This window comes from Silene latifolia, chromosome X (assembly GCF_048544455.1).
Source record: "Silene latifolia isolate original U9 population chromosome X, ASM4854445v1, whole genome shotgun sequence".
NCBI lineage: Eukaryota > Viridiplantae > Streptophyta > Magnoliopsida > Caryophyllales > Caryophyllaceae > Silene > Silene latifolia.
The window spans coordinates 297,880,248-297,898,222 of NC_133537.1; the positions used below are offsets into that span (position 1 = coordinate 297,880,248).

Here is a 17,975-nt window from a genome sequence, read left to right on the forward strand (position 1 = left end):
GCTATCATGCTGGATTTTTGATTTGTGACAGCTCTTCCGAGACACTTTTTTTTTTTTATAAAATGTAAGTAATATATATATCAAAAAGAGTAGGATTTACATGTAATGCAAATCCTTAGTTACATAAGATTCTTATGGCAAAGCCAAGCCACGATTTTTATATGGCTTAGTTGACATTGTAGCGAAATGCTGCCAAATTTTCGGCTCAAACCCACAACTAGGCTCGAACTTAGACTATTCTTGACCTGTCCTACCACATGAGTGGTTGGACTTTGGAAAGCCTGGCCAAAGAGGGCCAGAAACGCCGTTTTACATGCTTGAAATGCTCGAAAATATGCTTAACATTGCTTTATTTTGCTTTGATTGCAAAGGATATTCTATCTACGTCGGGGAGAGACTTCATGGAGACCGACATTGATGTTGAGCCTTCCACCGTTCAGGAGATGGAGGAGGACTTAGAGGAGGCGGAGGAGGCCCCACGGAGGGCCAACTTGGGACGAGGTGGCCACCATCTCGCAGGAGCACCTGAGTGGGCCGAGAAATGGGATGGTAGACATCTCATTTGGGCAGCGAAGAGCCACTTGTCATACAGGACGGCAAGGAGTATGGTGAGCCCTCCACTTGTCATTTCTTTACTTGTTTCCTTATTTGTTCACTTCTTATCATTTCTTAGTTCATTCATTCCTTGTCATTTGCTATGCTTAAGAAAACTTTCTTTTGGACTGACGCAGGAGGCCGGGAACATGAGGTCCTTTTCTGGCTACACGACGATGATGGATGCCTTCGGGAAAGTGACGGATGAGGAGCAGGCCATCATCGAGCAGGGAGCTTTTGGTGACTTGGTGCGGGCTTGGAGAGAGATCAAGGAAAGGAAGATTAAGGCTAACCATTGCCTGATTCAAGCCTTTCTTGATCGGTTCTAGGACACGACCTCGACTTTCCATATGCCTTTTGGAGAGATAGGGGTCACCCTGGAGGACTACGGCATGATCTCGGGTCTGTCGTGTGGAAAGGAGCCGGTGGTGTGGCCGTCGACGGCCATGAGAGTAGACTCGACCGAGGCAAGAAGTTTGATCGGCTGGAACCTGGCTACGAGTGCGGCCCAGGTTCCTGGTTTAGTGCCGAGTTCCTACGTGAGAGACTACTTCGGCGGTAGGGTTCCGGCGAGGGTGAGGATAGATGGGCGCATGGTGCCTCCACCTCCTTGCACTGCTGAGCAGCGGGCTCGCTTATGGCTGTGGTGGTTCTTGTCTTCGATTTACCTCGGAGACAAGGGGGAGAGGCTGTCCACGAAGCTTCTTCCGTTTCTTACTAACTTGAGTAGCCTAGGTCGCTAGGACTGGGTTACTCCTAGCTTTGCGGTCCTCACTCACTACATGAGGGCCATGGTTCATCCGGAGTTGATGAAGAAGGGGACTTCTCCTCCCACTGTCGGTCCTGGACTTCTGTTGGAGGTATGAACCTTTATTGGAACAATGAAAGATCATTTTGTCATTATTCTTCTATCTTTTTATTTTTTGAAAATATGAAAGATCATTTTTGTAAATAATGAGCTGTAATCACTATCATTTGTCTGCAGGCGTGGGTGTACTCCTTCTTTCCCAGTTTTGTGCCCAAGAGGGCAGCGGACGTACCGAGGGAGTACCCCATTGTCAGGGACTGGATCGTGTGCCGTCGGAAGAGTCAGCGGTCTTCTTATGACGTTTGTCGGAGGGCATGAACGCCCTGAGCTTAGACAGCGTAAGTATCTTGATTTTCATTTCATATCTTTTCTTTGCATAGAAACGATCATAGGAATGACCCCTCGTTCTCTTGCTTTAGTGGGTTCCCCAGCCTTAGGAAGGCTACACTGGAGCTCCAGCTTTCGTGGCTGAGGTTCTCCGTCCTCGGAGTTCGAGTCGGTTGCTGTTGACGACGCCCATGGGGCCTGTGTGGTACTTGGGCGAGCGTTTGGCTCGGCAGTGCTCCCGTGACGCTTTCACGGTTCCTATTGATCCTCCACGGACGATGTTTAGGGAGCCTTAGGAGGCTGAGAGGGCAACGGACCTGGCCGGTGCGAGTGGTGACGCTCTCCTTCTTCCTGGGCAGAGTACGCAGAGTTTGTTCACCAGAGGTTAGCGTACTGGCCGATCGTGGTAAGCATATTTACTTCCTATTTATCTTTGATAAAACCGATAAATGAAGAATGATCATCAAAATAACAAATCATTTGAGCCTTGCAGGAGATCAAGGTGGCGGGTGTCGAGCCCCCAGCTTATTCAGAGACACTGGAGTACACTGACGCGACGGGCATGATGACGATCTCGGAGATCCGAGAGTTCAGTGAGGCGGTGACCGACGCGGGTCTGGACGAGTGGCACCACATCGTGAGGAGGGTAAGCCCACAGCTTTGGCTGTCTTTTGTACTTTTATTCTTTATTATATATGAATGCATTTGCTTGAACTTTCTCTATATGAAGGTGGCACCGTCCAGACACGTAGAGCTGTGGAGGATGGCCAATCGGCTGCGAGCTACAGCTATCGAGGCCCTTGCTGGTGGCTCTGGGAGGCAGGTATGAACCTTTCCTACTCGTTTCTCATTTCTTACCTTTCAATCTTGTAAAGCAAAGTAGGATAAAGCATTGCTCCATTTCTTCTATGTAAAGGGAGCGTGGCTTGGAGCACAAGCTAGCGTAGTCCCAGGAGGAGACAGCCCACTTGTTGAGGGAGCTCGAGACCAGAGACGCTGAGATTGCCGCTCTTGAGGTGACAGTAGCTGAGCTGAGGGGTCGTCGGGACTAGTTAGCTGACTGCTTGTTGTATATTTGTACATTTTCCTTTTGATGTCAATTTGGGCAGGAGGCCGTCCTTTGATGTATATTTTCTCTTTTTTTTGTTGTATATATGATGGCCTATGTGCGTTTGCTGCTGGGTGTTTGCTGTATCTGCAGGTTAGCTTAAAAACAGGTTTGGCATGTGACGGTTTACGCCGTCATGGTGCCAAAATTCACGTAGAAAAATCACATAGCACGGCATATAATAAAAGGAATTAAATTAAATAAATGGCCTAAGCAAGCGCGAAAATGAAAAGAGTGCCCGAAAATGGGCAAAAATGAAAAAAAGTGTACGAAAACGGAAAACAAAGTGTCCGGAAATGGATGAAATGACGTGACCGGACGGTAGGGAGGGCTAACCCCTAAAAAAGAAATGTCTAAGTGTATTAGAATTATTTTGAAAAGAGGGAGTGAAATGAATCCCCGAAAAGAAAAAAGAAAATAAAAAATGAGTAAGTGTGCGTATATGGTGAAATGTTGATTTTGCCTCGAAAAGCGAACCCATAGCGATTAAGAAACATAAATTTGGCAATTACACGGAATTACCAAACTAAATCCTTATAGGAATAGGAAATTTTAACTAAAACGGAATTAGGAAAGATCCACGGCCGTCAAACGAGGAAAAGGACCTTGGGAAAAGGCCCAGCAGGAGCTCCGATCCTTCGAAGAGGTGCAGCAACTGCTGCGTCATTTCCCCAACTGGTCTGTCTTCTGCTGAAATTAGGAAACAGCGAATAGTATAAATAGAGACCTCAGTTGAGCTACTATTCTCACAATTCTTTCTTTCTCGATTCCGTCTATTACACAAAATCTCTTATAAACTTCTCCAAATTTTCCAACAAAATATGGATGCCTTTGAAAATTGCATTAAGGAGTGGACGAATGAATTCACAAATGTGGAGAAATACGACATGGGTGCTTTCAATTTGGGATCAATCATAAGTTTGAAGCTAGTGAAGGTTGTGAGGCCCTTTTTGGATGCTTGTCTTGAATATTGGGACCCAAATTTCCATGTATTTGCCTTTCCGGGAGGCGAAATTTGCCCTTTCCTGAAGAAATTGTTGTGGTCGGAGGATGGGGCGCAGAAGGTGTTCCGGTTATACCTCCTAGCTCTCAAGGATATAAAAATAAATTTAGGGACTTGCTTGGTTTGACTAAAGCTGAGGTGGACCGTCTCGTGACCTCAAAAGGTGTCCGTATGTTTGACTTTGTTGATCGATTTATAAATAGGGAGGACCCTACTATCTCCTATGTGGCAAGGCGCCGAGCTTATAGGTTCTGCCTTCTTCATTGTTATATCCTTCGAGGGCATGTTGACCAAGAGATGAGGGGTGACCCTCGATTTCTAGTCTGGCGTGCTTGATTCTAGGGGAGACCATCCTTTGCTTGGACAACAGGAAGGCAAACCGCGAGCTGCCCAATCTTGGGAGTCCTATCATTTTACAAGTAAGAATCCGTTTTTGTCTTATTTGGCCGTTTTTTTATTATTTCCGTCCATTTTTTTTTGGCTGAATATGGGACTGACTCTCTTCTCCTGTTCTTTGCAGATTTGGCTGATGGAGAGACTGCGGCTGATCGAGCCCCCGGTTGACGTGGTAGGATACCGCTCCCGATCGATTGCAATAAGGACGAGACTGTACATGGTGGACTTCACTCGAGTATGCGATTACTAGGAAAAGAAACTGAAGAGTGAAGGTGGGCCCTTGATCAGGTGGATAGTGCCATGGTGGCATCTCAGGTCGGTGACTGGAGTATCATCCTTGGATCCGACGCGGTCCATTCACGTTCCCGGCTTGGAATTCATGGTCCATACATTTTCGGAGAGATTGATGAGGCAAGTGGGCTTAAGAAAAAAAATCCCGAAGCTAGACACCGTCCCTCAAACTGCCTTGGCACATACTGCAGAGTCTTGTCGGGAGTGGGCAATTTGCTGGCCCCAAAGGAATATGTTGTTCATACCTGTCCCGGTTGGCTCATTATGGGTATCCGACTAATATCTGCAATGGAGGAAAGCTGGCACCCCCGAGGAGCGTGAGAAGCTAAGGAAACACGAGCCTGTAGACTGCAAAATCCATGAAGTGGCGAAGGAGAACGAAAGTTACTTGACTGAGGAAGAAGAAGAATGCTCCTACTGAGAAGATGGTGGTGGATCGAAATAGGAATGCTAGACCGCGAGAAAGACCGTTGTGTTGGGTTCATAAACCCCTATTAAACTCATCTAATCATATTATAAATTACCCATAATTTATATACTAGTAGATCTAGTTGCATGCAAGATTAAATTAACAAAATGAGAAGAAGAAATTGATGTTCTTACATCATATGGACGAATTTAAGGGCACTAGTTTTGGACTCCTTCCAAAACTAGATCTTGAGCTATTGCCATTTTGGATGATCTTCCAAAATCTTCAAACATTCAAAGTAGAATGTCTCCTCAAAGTTGCACCCAAAACAAGTCCCTTAAAACTAATATATTAATTAACTAGATTAATATACTAGTTATCCTTAAAGATTCTAATAATATTTGTATTACTACTCTAGTAATAATATAATGTGATGTTAGAACTTGGTTGAACAATGTTAAAGATCTAAAACTAATTTTTAGAGAGAAAGAGGAGAAAAATATAAGAATGCTAACATATGGCATAAGAGAAAAATGAGAACATTTTTTTCCTCATTAAAGAGGAGGGAAGCCGGTTGGTAAGGTGTCCCAAAGCCAATACATGGCTTCTACTTTCTCATTTTTCTCTTATCAAAATCATAGGTGTGTAAGGGTAGCAATATAGGTAATGATTGTGTCTTATTTTAACAATTAAAACAAAAACACCCACTAACCAAAAAACCCTCCAATTTCAGTCCACCCATAAAATGGACATCCATTTTATGTTTGTCAATTGTAACATTGTCACACAATATGTCACCTGTAGTATGTAACATGTTATTAATCAATTCAATGCATATTTAACACTTAAATATCATTATATAAATTAATTAAATTACAAATAACAAATTTACTAGTAATACATAATTACTTGTGTATAAAATTGGTCAAGTTAATAAAATTCACAACATTTTGTAATTATAATTAACCATTCATTCGTATCTTAATTGTTTCATAAACAATAATCAATTTTAGTAATATAACATATTAATTACTAAAATGAATCTTATTTAATCGAATTACAATAAGATACAAATTCTCACTCACAGATATAAATTGTTCAGTTTTTAAGGAATTAATTAACTTGTATCATTATACAATTAATTAACTTATCTATTAAGGGAATTGTCCTATAGGTGTGACCTTAAGGGATCAACTGATCACCACCATTAAACGACAGTAATGTCAAACTCTAGTTAGCCAATCATTACCGATTAATGTTGATCATTTGACTATATAATTGAATCATCCCTTACGTATTCTTATTATGAGATTTAAACATGTGATCGCAGTATTGTCGAGGACACATACTCCAACAATCTTCCACTTGTCCGAGACAAGTGCGCGTCACCAATTCTCTTATCCTATTACATTTCCCACTCAATGAAAGGTGTCTTGCAGGTCGTACTTGCATTTGATCATATCTAGAGTGGTTTCCTCGATCTGGAGAGTAACTGTCTGACCGGAATTATCTACCGTAGATACCTTCCGAGCGTGGCCACGCATTTCCAGTTCACTACTCCTCGAGTGGCCCTGAGATTTAAATAACCCTGACAAGGGGGTGGACAATTCCTATAGCACTATTCCCTTCAAATAGCCACAGCTCATCATGACCCAAAAGATGTCCATTTGACCTCAGTTACGACAGTCGTAGAGCATAAATCAAAGCTAATCAGAAACTGTGTCAACTTAGGCGAACAGTCTCTAGTTAAAGAATTGACTCATAAGAATACTATAGTAGCTCTCGCCACGGCCAGGCTTTATAAAAATTACCAGAACTCTATAAGCGGTCACTGCCCGACAGAGTGTCCCATACAGTCTGCCTATGTGATCGACTAGTCATCTCTTATGACTCTATGGCACTTGAACTTGCCATCAATCACATCACACTCTAGTCACTTGGAGACATCACCTCATGTAAGCAACTAGGGGCCAATACTATGTTAATCCAATTCACTTTAATAAGGTTCAACGTTGTCCTTACAACCTATTTGGATATAACAAAGTAATAAAAGAGTTTTTTAATAAAACTCAAACGATGAATGCATTATCACATATGTAAAATTGATACCATATCAATTACTACATAATCTATAATCCATACTTAATATTGTATATAACTATACATCTCAAGTCAATTGAAATGGCATGACTTGTCATGCTTAGCCTATGAAAAATCCTTGGTTAGCAAGTTTTAGCAACACTTTGCACTTTCCCTAACCTTACAATATACTATTTCCTATTCTTGTGTATAATCTTGTATTATAAGAACTTCTTTAAGTACGTGTCTAGATCCAATCTGGACATAGGCTCTCTTGCCTTAGAATAGCTCCCACTGTCCTCACAGTGAGTAGGGATAGGACCTTCGGTTATTGGAACGAACTACCATAGTTCTTCCAATTCTCAAAACCGAATCTTAATATCATCCCTTCCTTCTTGCATATCTCATTACTACAAGTGTACTCAATTTTCGTTGTGTATATCTCATTGTTCAACTGCCTAGGACGTTTCTAGAAGATATTCTCCTTAAATAATATAGGCAAGATGGTTCTCTAACCATCCTTATGTGTTTAGAATATGGTTTTTGTGTAACTCTTTGCACATAAATCCATCTCATTTCTAAATGCTTAGCTTCATATCTTTAGTACTTCCTGAGTTCTAACTAATGAACTATGTGGCTATATAGAGACTTCTCTGAAAGATTCGACTTATAACTTCTCGTCATACTCCAAGTATACGAAGTTTAAGAATGGTGATACATCTTAGGGTAATGAATTAATCCCGCAGCGGAAGCATGTGGATTCAATTTCTACATGTTCAATACCTTTGAACTTGTCAAGATTCTTATTAACATAGGAATATTAACTTTATGCTAATATCCATTGAACTGGATATCTTAGAGATGTATTATTCTTCTCCTAATTCTTTCATCATTCACAATGATCAATATATCGTTTACATATAAGACTATTAACACCGCATTACTCCCACTAAACTCCATGTATAAACAGAACTACTCGACAATTCGAGAAACGTTTATCACATGATCAAAACATACAATTCAACTCCTTAACTTCTACTTAAGATTTCTTCTTAAGTTCGTATCCTACCTTGGGATAGTTGCAATTTACAAAAATCATGCAAGGTGATTTTAAAATCCAACAGTCAAAAAATAAAATCCGAATTTAACGAAGCGTTGCAATTTGATGTAAACCTCTTACCGCCAATCAACCAAGTTATAGAAACATCTTTATGTTTATGTTCAGTTCGGACTTTTACGGAGTTAAAACTAGATAAAGCATCTTAATAAGTTACAGGTTTGTTACTTTCAAAAATAACATGACTCCTGTCCACTTTAGGTTTCGAGGAAATAAATACTGATTTTGACCAAGAAGGAACATCTTCCTACGTCTTATTCTCAGTTTATGGCTCTTGAACATTTTCTCCCACTCTGTCTTTAAGAAATAATCCTCTTTTCTTTAATAGACAGCATCACGAGCCACAAACCCTTCGTTCTCGTGATCATGTAGAAAAAATGAGCACATGTTTACTATCGAAACAAGCTAAAATTTAGGTACCATGCCTAACCATATCTCATATGAAAAGTAGATGATTGCTTTAACCATGTTTTATATTAGTGGAAAATTTAAATGTCAGACAAATTTTATAACAGGAACTACCTCCAACTACAATGTAAAGATTCAATCATATCGTAATAAAAGTGAACTTGCGATACCATATCACACTCCTTTTGGTGCAGATAAAAGTCATCACTTTATTGTTCCTCATTTGAACAAAGTAATAATACTTTGGTTTTATAATCTATAGGTTTTGATACTTTTTAAACATTCATTGAACTTATTCAAAGAATTTTTCTTCTTGCCACATTAAGTGGATATCAAGTATCTACCTAATTCGTTGGTAAAAGAGATGAAAAAGTAATAACCTTCTCTGGTTGAAATTGTATTCGACCATACACTTCAAAGTATAAATAGGGCGAATAAATTGCTCTATTCATAATCATTTCCAGAAAAAGTTATGAATTACTTGCTTTGAATACATGATTCGCACACACCAAAAGATTCCCAATCAAATGGTTTGGAAGACTAGTCAAAACTAGTTTCTATATGTGATTTTCAATCGAGAATTGAGAAATGATTGGGCTCACCAAGCTGAGTCTTGTATATATGACATTTTATTTCTAGTTTGAATATATGGTCGAGCGCTCTTTGAGGTTTAGCTTTCGGTACTTGTCGTTAGGAGCACCTAGACCAAAACAATATTTATAACTCCACAAACAACTCTACTATTAGGAAAGAGGCAAGTAAAGGTCGGATCCCAAGGGACGGGTATTGAAGTGAGATTTTCAATTGTAACTAGCGATGTCTAGGGGTGTCACAATTTGGGGTTGGAATAGAAGATCACTAAACTAAATAGCAATGAAAGTAAACAAGCAAGATGATTAAAAAGGGATGTAAACAATTGATAAAAGGCACTAGGGTGTCATGGGGTCATAGGGGATTCATGGGAATTGATCATACAAACATATTCTCAAATTATAAGCCAACAATTATTGTTGTGATGGATCGAGTTGGTTTATATCTTACAATCCTAGGAAAGTTTGGATACTGGAGCTGAATCGATTAGATTGTACAACACCTACAAGTCGACTTAATCTTCCCTACTCAACTATATGCATGGTCTAATGAGACTCGAGTTGGTTTATGTCTTACAAGTCTCATTGAAAAGATAGGTGATGGGTAAAAAATGCAAGGATTCATAGGCTCGCATTTCATCAAACGTAACATGTGCATAAGTTGAGATCACAACAAGCAAGCAAATAAACTATGAAAACATATTAATTTAAGCATGAATCATCCCCCATGTTGGTTTCCCCTAATTACCCATTAATCCTAGTTAAGGAAACTACTCACTCATTATCATGTTGAACATGCTAGCAAGGTTGTCAATCATACCAACAAAGTAAAACATGATGAATAAATGAAGATAATTAACAATAATTAAAAAGGGATTAAGAGAATTATACCTACTAATGATTCCAATAATAATGCAAAGAATAATAGAAGTACTTGATGATTGATTGGAAGGTTGTCAATCTCCCAATAATAACCCAAATAATCTTCAATTACCCAAAATGAAAGATGAACAAAAGAGAGATTAAGGAAATGAGATTTGTATTAAGACTTGATTAAAAGTTGATTACAAGATTAAAGAGAGATTAGAATGATATAAACTACACTAAAGATTGATAAGATGAACATGGTAATCTAATTAGACTAATGGCGTATTTATAGAGGGAATTAGGTACACAAATTAGGGTTTACTAAGGGATTAAATGACGATTAAGTCCTTGAGGAATCGCTCCTCTCAGAAAAATATGCGAGTCTCCTTTTTGCTAGTCTTTCCCGAGGTATGCGCATCCTTGATAGAACAAGTAGAAGACAGGATAGCTGTCACACAATCCGAGCGTCCAGGGCACGGGACGAGCGGATTGTCTGACTTTTGGACGAGCGGATTCTCGGGCTGGACGGGCGGATTGTGGTTGTTTTGGACGAGCGTCCTTCTGAGGAAGACGCTCGGATTCCTTGTGCTGGACGGGCGTCCAGAGGGCAATCCGCTCGGATTCTTGATCAGCTTCTTCCCTTCTTCTTTTCTTCCTTCTTCTTCATACAATCCTTGGGGATTTCATCGGGGATGCAAGGATCTTTTCTCATCATTGCCCAACTACTACAATATGTACAAAGGCCTTCTAGTCTTGTCTTCTCTTTGATGCTTGGTCATTGAATTCAATCAATTTAGCTCCATTTTGCCATGAAAATGCAAGGTTTGCACTCCTTTCCTACCAAGGGATCAAAACCTCAAGGAATATGCAAAACAAAGGACTAAAGACAATAAATGGCCCAAATATGCACTAAAAAGCATGGGAACAAGGCTAATTCGGGGACTAAATATGCTCAAATAATGGTCACATCAAATATCCCCAAACCGAACCTTTGCTCGTCCCAAGTAAAGAGGTGACAAAAACTAGGACCGTTATTTAAACTAACCTAATAGCATAGCCGATATGAGACAATTAGCGGGTCTCACTCCGCCCCTTCAACTCACAACAAGACAACCATGAGGTAGGATGCCTTCTTGCAACGCAAGGTGGGTCTTGCCAAAATGGCGACACATCCAAACATTAAAGCACACAAAATCAAGTAATGGATGCATCTACAAAAGAATAGCCACTTTCCTCATCTAAGTGGCGGAAATTATCTACAAGGGTACACAATCCTTCATAGATGCTATTTCTTCAAACTACTAAGCCTAGAAGGATACCAATAAATCACCTCCAAGTTGTGTCAAGCTAGGGTACCTTTGTCCTCAATCGTTAAATGCTTTCGTCAAGAATAGACTCCCTATGGTGTTAGAAACACTGGAGGATCGCGGAATTCCCCTTCTTGCCTAGACAAGAAGAAGGGTCGTCCCTTCTCTACCATGCACAAAAGTGGATACGATGGATAAAGGGATCGATAGAATTTGAGTTTCATTTGGGAGTTTGCTTTTGTTGTTGTTTTTTCCCCCAATTTCTTGTGGCATATAACATTTGAGAACACTTTCTTTTGCCATTTCTTTTGATTTTTGGCAATCCATCACTTGACAACATTTAATTTTTTTGCATTTTTCTTTTGAAAATTTTCAAAGTCACCCCATATGTAGTGAGGGTGCCTTATATTTGAAGCTTTAGGAGTCTATTTTTGCTCCTCTTTTCATTTGATGCTTTTTGCAAACTTTTTCTTTTCTTTTCTTTTCTTGAACTCAAATTTGAACAATTTCTTTTGTGCCCATTCCCTTTGATGACAAAATGTATGGTAGAACATCGATGAATGATAGTTGCATGATTTCAAGGGTCACCTTGGAATAAACGGTAGCCAATGAGTTATCACACTACAAGGTATTCTTGACTAGGCCTTAATCCATGGGTCAAAGGATACTAGCATGACACATCCTAGGGTGTTTTACAAGTATTCTAACAAGCAAAGTCTTAAGAAGAAAAAGCATCTACTAGGGCCTATATACACTTGTCAAGCTTCCCAAGTAGATGGTTTCACAAAATTTCTCTAACATGCAAACTACATGCCATGATGCAACTAACATATATACATCCTAATGCATATGATTCTACCAACTAATATGCCAAATAATCTAAATACAAGTCCTAAATTCACATTGTTTATACCGCATCAATCAAAATAAAGCCACATAGTCATTAATATAAAGAGGAAAAAGGAGATTGGAAAGATCATACCATGCGGTCTTTAATATCCTCATGTCTCGGATGTGGTGTAGTCGATCAATGTGAACAAGGATAGACAAATATAATATATACAAGTCTACACTACAAAGGAAATGAACTTGTTTTTGGATTTTCAATTTTTCAATTTTTTTGATTTTTTTCGAAATTTTTGATTTTTTTGGATTTTTGAATAAAAGTTAAGTTAGAATTTCCCATCCCCACACTAATATGGGCATTGTCCTCAATGACCAATATGATAGGAAATTATGCAAGTATGATGCATGACTTCTATACTAAATGCAAGCTATACTAAGCTACACTACATGATGCATGGGTTTTGGTTTATGACGGAGAGCGTAATTTAGATTACCTCCCGTTGCGTATGCATGTACTTCCCCAAACCGAGATAGACATTATTTCTAATGTCTTAAATTCCGGGGTTGTTCATGCACACAAAATGCAATGCATAAAACTATATATTGTCATTTTGGATTTTCCATGTGGGAACAATAAAAAGAACACCTTAATAAGGCCAAGGTCTTAGTCCTCATGTTGCTAGGACTCTTTAGACTCTCCAAACTATGATCAAGATAAAATAAAGAAAACAAAGAAAGAAGTAGACAAACCTCAAGAGGGTAGGAGCCTCCAAAGTTTGCTAGTCCTCCATCATATCATCATTGTCATCATTTTCCTCCATAGAAGCGGACTCATCTCCACTCTCATCTTCACTTCCTTGATCTTGCTCACTTCCTTCATCATCTTCATTAGCCTCTTCTTCTTCATCTACCTCTTCATCAACACTCTCATCATCAACAACCTGATCTTCACCCGGTCTTTCACCCCTAGATGTGCTTGGAAAGAAAACTTCCCTATCCGCCCAACTAGGCAAAGGACATGATGGATCAAGTAGTCCTTGCCTAGCTAAATGAAGGAGGGGTGGATATTGGGCCAAGTATTCATCTACTCGATCATTATAAGCTTGTTTGTGCATCTCTCTCATGAGGAGAGTCATGTAATCATTTCCCACTTCAACATCTTTGGGTTTGAACTCTTGGTATTTGAATGGGTAGGGTGGCGTGACAATGGAGGAGGAGGGCTCTTCAATCTCGCCCCTTTGTTGACGGATGATGTACTCGGCGTCCTTGGAGAGTGGAAGAAGATAGTTTGTTCGGTGGGTACTTAATCGGCATATCTTGGAAGACAAAGTGAAAGATCAAGCATCATTGGTTAGCCACCCATAGATGGTGTCAAGAGAGTTATGCTTGACCCACTTATACTTGTAAATCATGGCGTCCATGTCAATGAGATGACCCCCTTTGATCGCCACATAGGTGTTATCCTTGTTGAAATTTGCGTCAAAGTGCTTGGCCAAGTGAGTAACTAGACCTCCATTTACAATATGAGCGGTGCCTTCCTTGCCACAATCAACATTAAGCCATCTTTCCATCAAAAGCCTTAGAGCATTGTAGGGCTTAGTGAATTCCCTTCCGACATTTAAGGCCGACTCAAGTAGAACACAATCGAGCTTTGTAAAGTGATTAGTGCCTTTTCTTGCTATTATAGTATTCCCGATGACCTTGTGCCACACTCTAATGCCCGGATGGTGGACTAATAGAGCGCGACAAGCATGAAAGCTCACAAATTTCTTCCCGGAAATCGCCTCCCAAAGAGGAGCGGGGTCATACTTTTCGGGCATCTTGTGATAATATATATGGTGTATCACTAAGGCCTAATACCTTACTCAAAACATCAAAGGTGATGCGCCTATTCACATTGGCAAGACGAAACTCGATGTATTCTCTAGTCTCTACCTTAGTCACTTTCAATGAACTTAAGAATTCCAAGGTAAGGGAGGGGTAGGTCAATTCTCTTGTAGTAAACAATTTACCCAACCCCATGGCTTCAAAGAAGGCTTTTGTTTGTTCAAGGACACCCAATTTTTTCAAGGCATCTTCACAAATGAATTTGGTGGGCAAAATGGCTTTCTTAGCATACTTGGCAAATGTATCCCTATGGGAGTTAGAAATGAAAATTACCTTCGGATAGTTGGGTAATTGAGCGATTTCCGGAGTTGTTGATGTTGTTGCTTCCAAGGGAGGATCTTGTTGTTGTTGAACTTCCAAGTTTGCATTAGAGACCACCATAGCCATTGAAGCTTTCTTTGCTTGAAGGCTTTGTTGCCTTTTAGAAAGTGTCTTTGCCTTGAGTGCCTTTGTTGCTCCTTTTGTTCTTGCCATTGTTGATTACACCAAGAAAAGATTGAAAATCTTCAATTTCTAATTATACCCAAATCGATTTAAGATGAAAGGATTTGTCTTTGTATTTCAAAAATCGACTCAAAGGTTGAAGATTTTGGTGCTTGGATTGATTATTGTTGCAAAAGGAGTGATTAATTGTTGTTGTTGGGAAGTTTGAATTTGATTTTGTTGAATTTGGTTGAGGAAATCTTGTTTTTGGTGATGGAGAGGATGGGGGTTTTGGGGTTTTGGGGTTTATGGGTAGTGTTTGAATGAATGAATTGAATGTGGGAAGGTGTATTAAAACACCCGAAAAATTCAAAACAACAGGGAGAAGACGAGCCGATTCCTGTCGGGACGCTCGGATTCTGCTCAAATTGGCTTCAGGAAAACTCGCCTAAAGACGATCGTCTTTGAGTGAAGACGAGCGGATTCTGCAATTCAGGACGAGCGGCTTTCCTCAAAGACGAGCGGATTCTCTTACAGGAACTTTTCTGAATCTGCACTGGCAGAAAGATGAGCGTCTTTCTACAAAGACGAGCGGCCAGTTTCAGACGAGCGTCTTCTCAGCTTGGACGCTCGGATTTTCTTACAGACCAAAATTTTTCATTTTGCAGCTCGTTTAGACGGACGGATTCCTCCACAGACGCTCGGATTCTTCTAAGACGAGCGGATTACCCTTAAGCCGCTCGGATTCCTCCTGGTCTACCAGGATTCAGGTCCATCCGTGCACTTGCATATCCCGTGTCATTTTCATTCTTCAAATCCCGTGTTCTTCATTGTAGGGGCACTACAAAGGCATGAATAGCCTAGGCAATTGCTATCCCCACACTAAGTTAAAGCACTACACATCAATAAAATCATTAGTCCCTCCCTTACTTCTCTCAAGAATGATGAATATCTTGATCAAGGCACAAAAATCCAAAAATGACAAAAATGCAATGTAAGAAATAAAATGCAAGTTAGGGAGTTAGAAATATTTACAAATGGTGGTTTGGAGAGGACTCCACCAAACTCTCATCCTTAGTGAGATGTCATGGTGGCATGTTCAAGGTGTTGTTGATGTTACTCAACACCTTGAAGAAGTAGTCAAAAGCTTGTTCATTATCATGATAAAGATCCTCAATAGATCTTTGCACTTGTTGTCCTTCGTGTTGGTCTTCATCAATAGCATTACCAATATAGGGATTGAAAATCCCTTCAAACTCATCGTCCCAAAGACCGCAAACTTCGTCTACTTGATCATTAAAAATCTCTTGAGTTGATGGAGACAACTATCCTCCTTTCTTATTTTGGCCAATGCGGCCATCCTCTTCACTTGTCATGGGTGAGCTTTTCAAGCTCTCTTTGTTATAATTCCCTTGCTCTTTTGATGGAGCATCATCAACTTTCTTTTTCCATTGGAATTCCGACTTCTTCCTATCATCCTTCCGGCTATAATGATCAACCATAAAACATGGTTTATGCAAACGGGGAGCTCTCATGGTCTTGTCAAGATTGAAAGTTATGCTCTCATCTCTCACTTCTAGAGTGAGCTCTCCATGCTTCACATCTATCACCGCACCCGCGGTGTGCAAGAAAGGTCTACCTAGAATGATTGGAATATTGGAGTCTTCTTCCATGTCAACAATGACAAAGTCCACCGGGATGAAAAATTTCCCAACTCTTACAGGAACATCTTCCTGTATCTCTAATGGTGTCTTCGTCGATCTATCGGCCATTTGGAGTGTGATATTGGTACATTTAAGCTCTCCCATCCCTAACCTTTTACTTACCGAATACGGCATAACACTCACACTAGCCCCTAGATCACATAGGGCTTTGTTGATCGTTGTGTCGCCAATGGTACACGGTATTGAGAAGCTTCCCAGATCTTTAAGTTTCGGAGGTGAACTCCCTTGAAGGATTTCACTACTCACCTTAGTGAAGGCGATAGTCTCAAGCTTCCGGATCGACTTAATTTTCGTAAGGATGTCCTTCATGTACTTTGCATAGGCCAGCACGTGATTGATTAATTCCGTGAAAGGAATCGAGACTTCCAAATTCTTCACAATTTCCATAAATTTTCCAAGTTGGTCATCAAATTTGGGCTTAGCTTGACGACTTGGAAAAGGAAGTCTAATCACAATGGGTTCCTTCTCCTTGGCCTTGTCTTCACTTTTCTTTGAAACTTCTTCTTTTGATGGTTCTCCATCCTTGGAGTTTTGCACAACTTCTTCTTTGTCACTAGCTTCCACAACGTCATCCTCAACTTGCTTCTTCGGTTCTTCATACCTCGTACCACTCCTCAAGTGAATGGCACTAACCGTTTCATGTCTCGGGGGATTACTTTGAGGTGGTAATTTCCCCTTTTGTCTTTGTGGGCTTGAAGATTCTAGTTGAGTCAATTGGGTTTCCAACATTTTGGTCTGGGCTAGGATGTTGTTGATGGTGATTTCCTTTGCTTGACTATCCTTTTGCATTTGAGTGAAAAACTCTTGTTGATTCTTTTGCATTTGGAGGACCGCTTTTTGAACATCTAAACCTTGGTCATTTTGTTGATTGTATAGAGTTTGATTTTGGTAACCTTGGTTTTGGTTGTAAAAGGGTCTTTGATTTTGGTTTCTCATGGGAGGTGGGGTGTATGTTGGTTGAGGGTTTTGAACATTTTGGCTTTTGTATGAGAGATTTGGGTGGAATTTGGTGTTTTCATTGTAATAATTTGAATAAGGGGTACCACTCTTGTATGCTTGAAAAGCATTCACTTGTTCATTTGTTCCCCTACATTCACTTTGGTCATGTCCCAAAGTTCCACAATTCTCACATATCCCACTTCGGATTGATGAAGATGCCGTCATGGCATTAACATGTTGATTTGGTGATTTTGAGGCTTCTTCAAGTCTAGCCATAGCTTTTTCGAATTTCAAATTGATGGTATCAGTGTGAGCACTAAGTTTAGCACCCAATTGAGTAATAGAGTCCACTTCATGCTTTCCTCCTCTAGTAGCCTTGCGGGGTCTACTATATTGTGAATTATGGACCTCCATTTCCTCAATCTTGTTCCAAGTTTGATTATCGTCAACTTCGGTGAACATACCATTTGATCCCATGTTGAGAATGTTTCTTGAGTCTTCATAAAGACCATTCTAAAATTGTTGTACCAAGAACCACTCGCTAAGTCCATGATGAGGACATGAGCGACAAATTCCCTTGAATCTCTCCCAAGCTTCATACAAAGATTCTTCATCTCTTTGCTTAAAGCCCGTAATTTGAGCTCTTAGCATGTTAGTCTTTTCCGGTGGGTAGAACTTTTTGTAGAAAGCTAGAGCCAATTTCTTCCAAGAGTCAATTCCGAGAGTAGCCTTATCAAGGCCTTTCAACCATTGTTTTGCGGAGACAATTAGAGAAAAAGGAAATAAGACCCATCGAATTTGGTCTTGAGTTACACCGGTTTGAGAAATCGCATCACAATAGTCACAAAAAGT

The 17,975-nt window shown here is 40.1% G+C and overlaps 1 non-coding gene across 1 annotated transcript; it reads left to right on the forward strand.

Annotated features, from left to right (window-relative positions):
• Positions 1 to 17,667: 17,667 nt before the first annotated feature.
• LOC141626093 (small nucleolar RNA R71) lies at positions 17,668 to 17,774 on the forward strand. The gene has a single exon (XR_012535819.1). It is a non-coding gene; the product is annotated as a small nucleolar RNA R71 (small nucleolar RNA).
• The last annotated feature ends 201 nt before the right edge of the window (positions 17,775 to 17,975 follow it).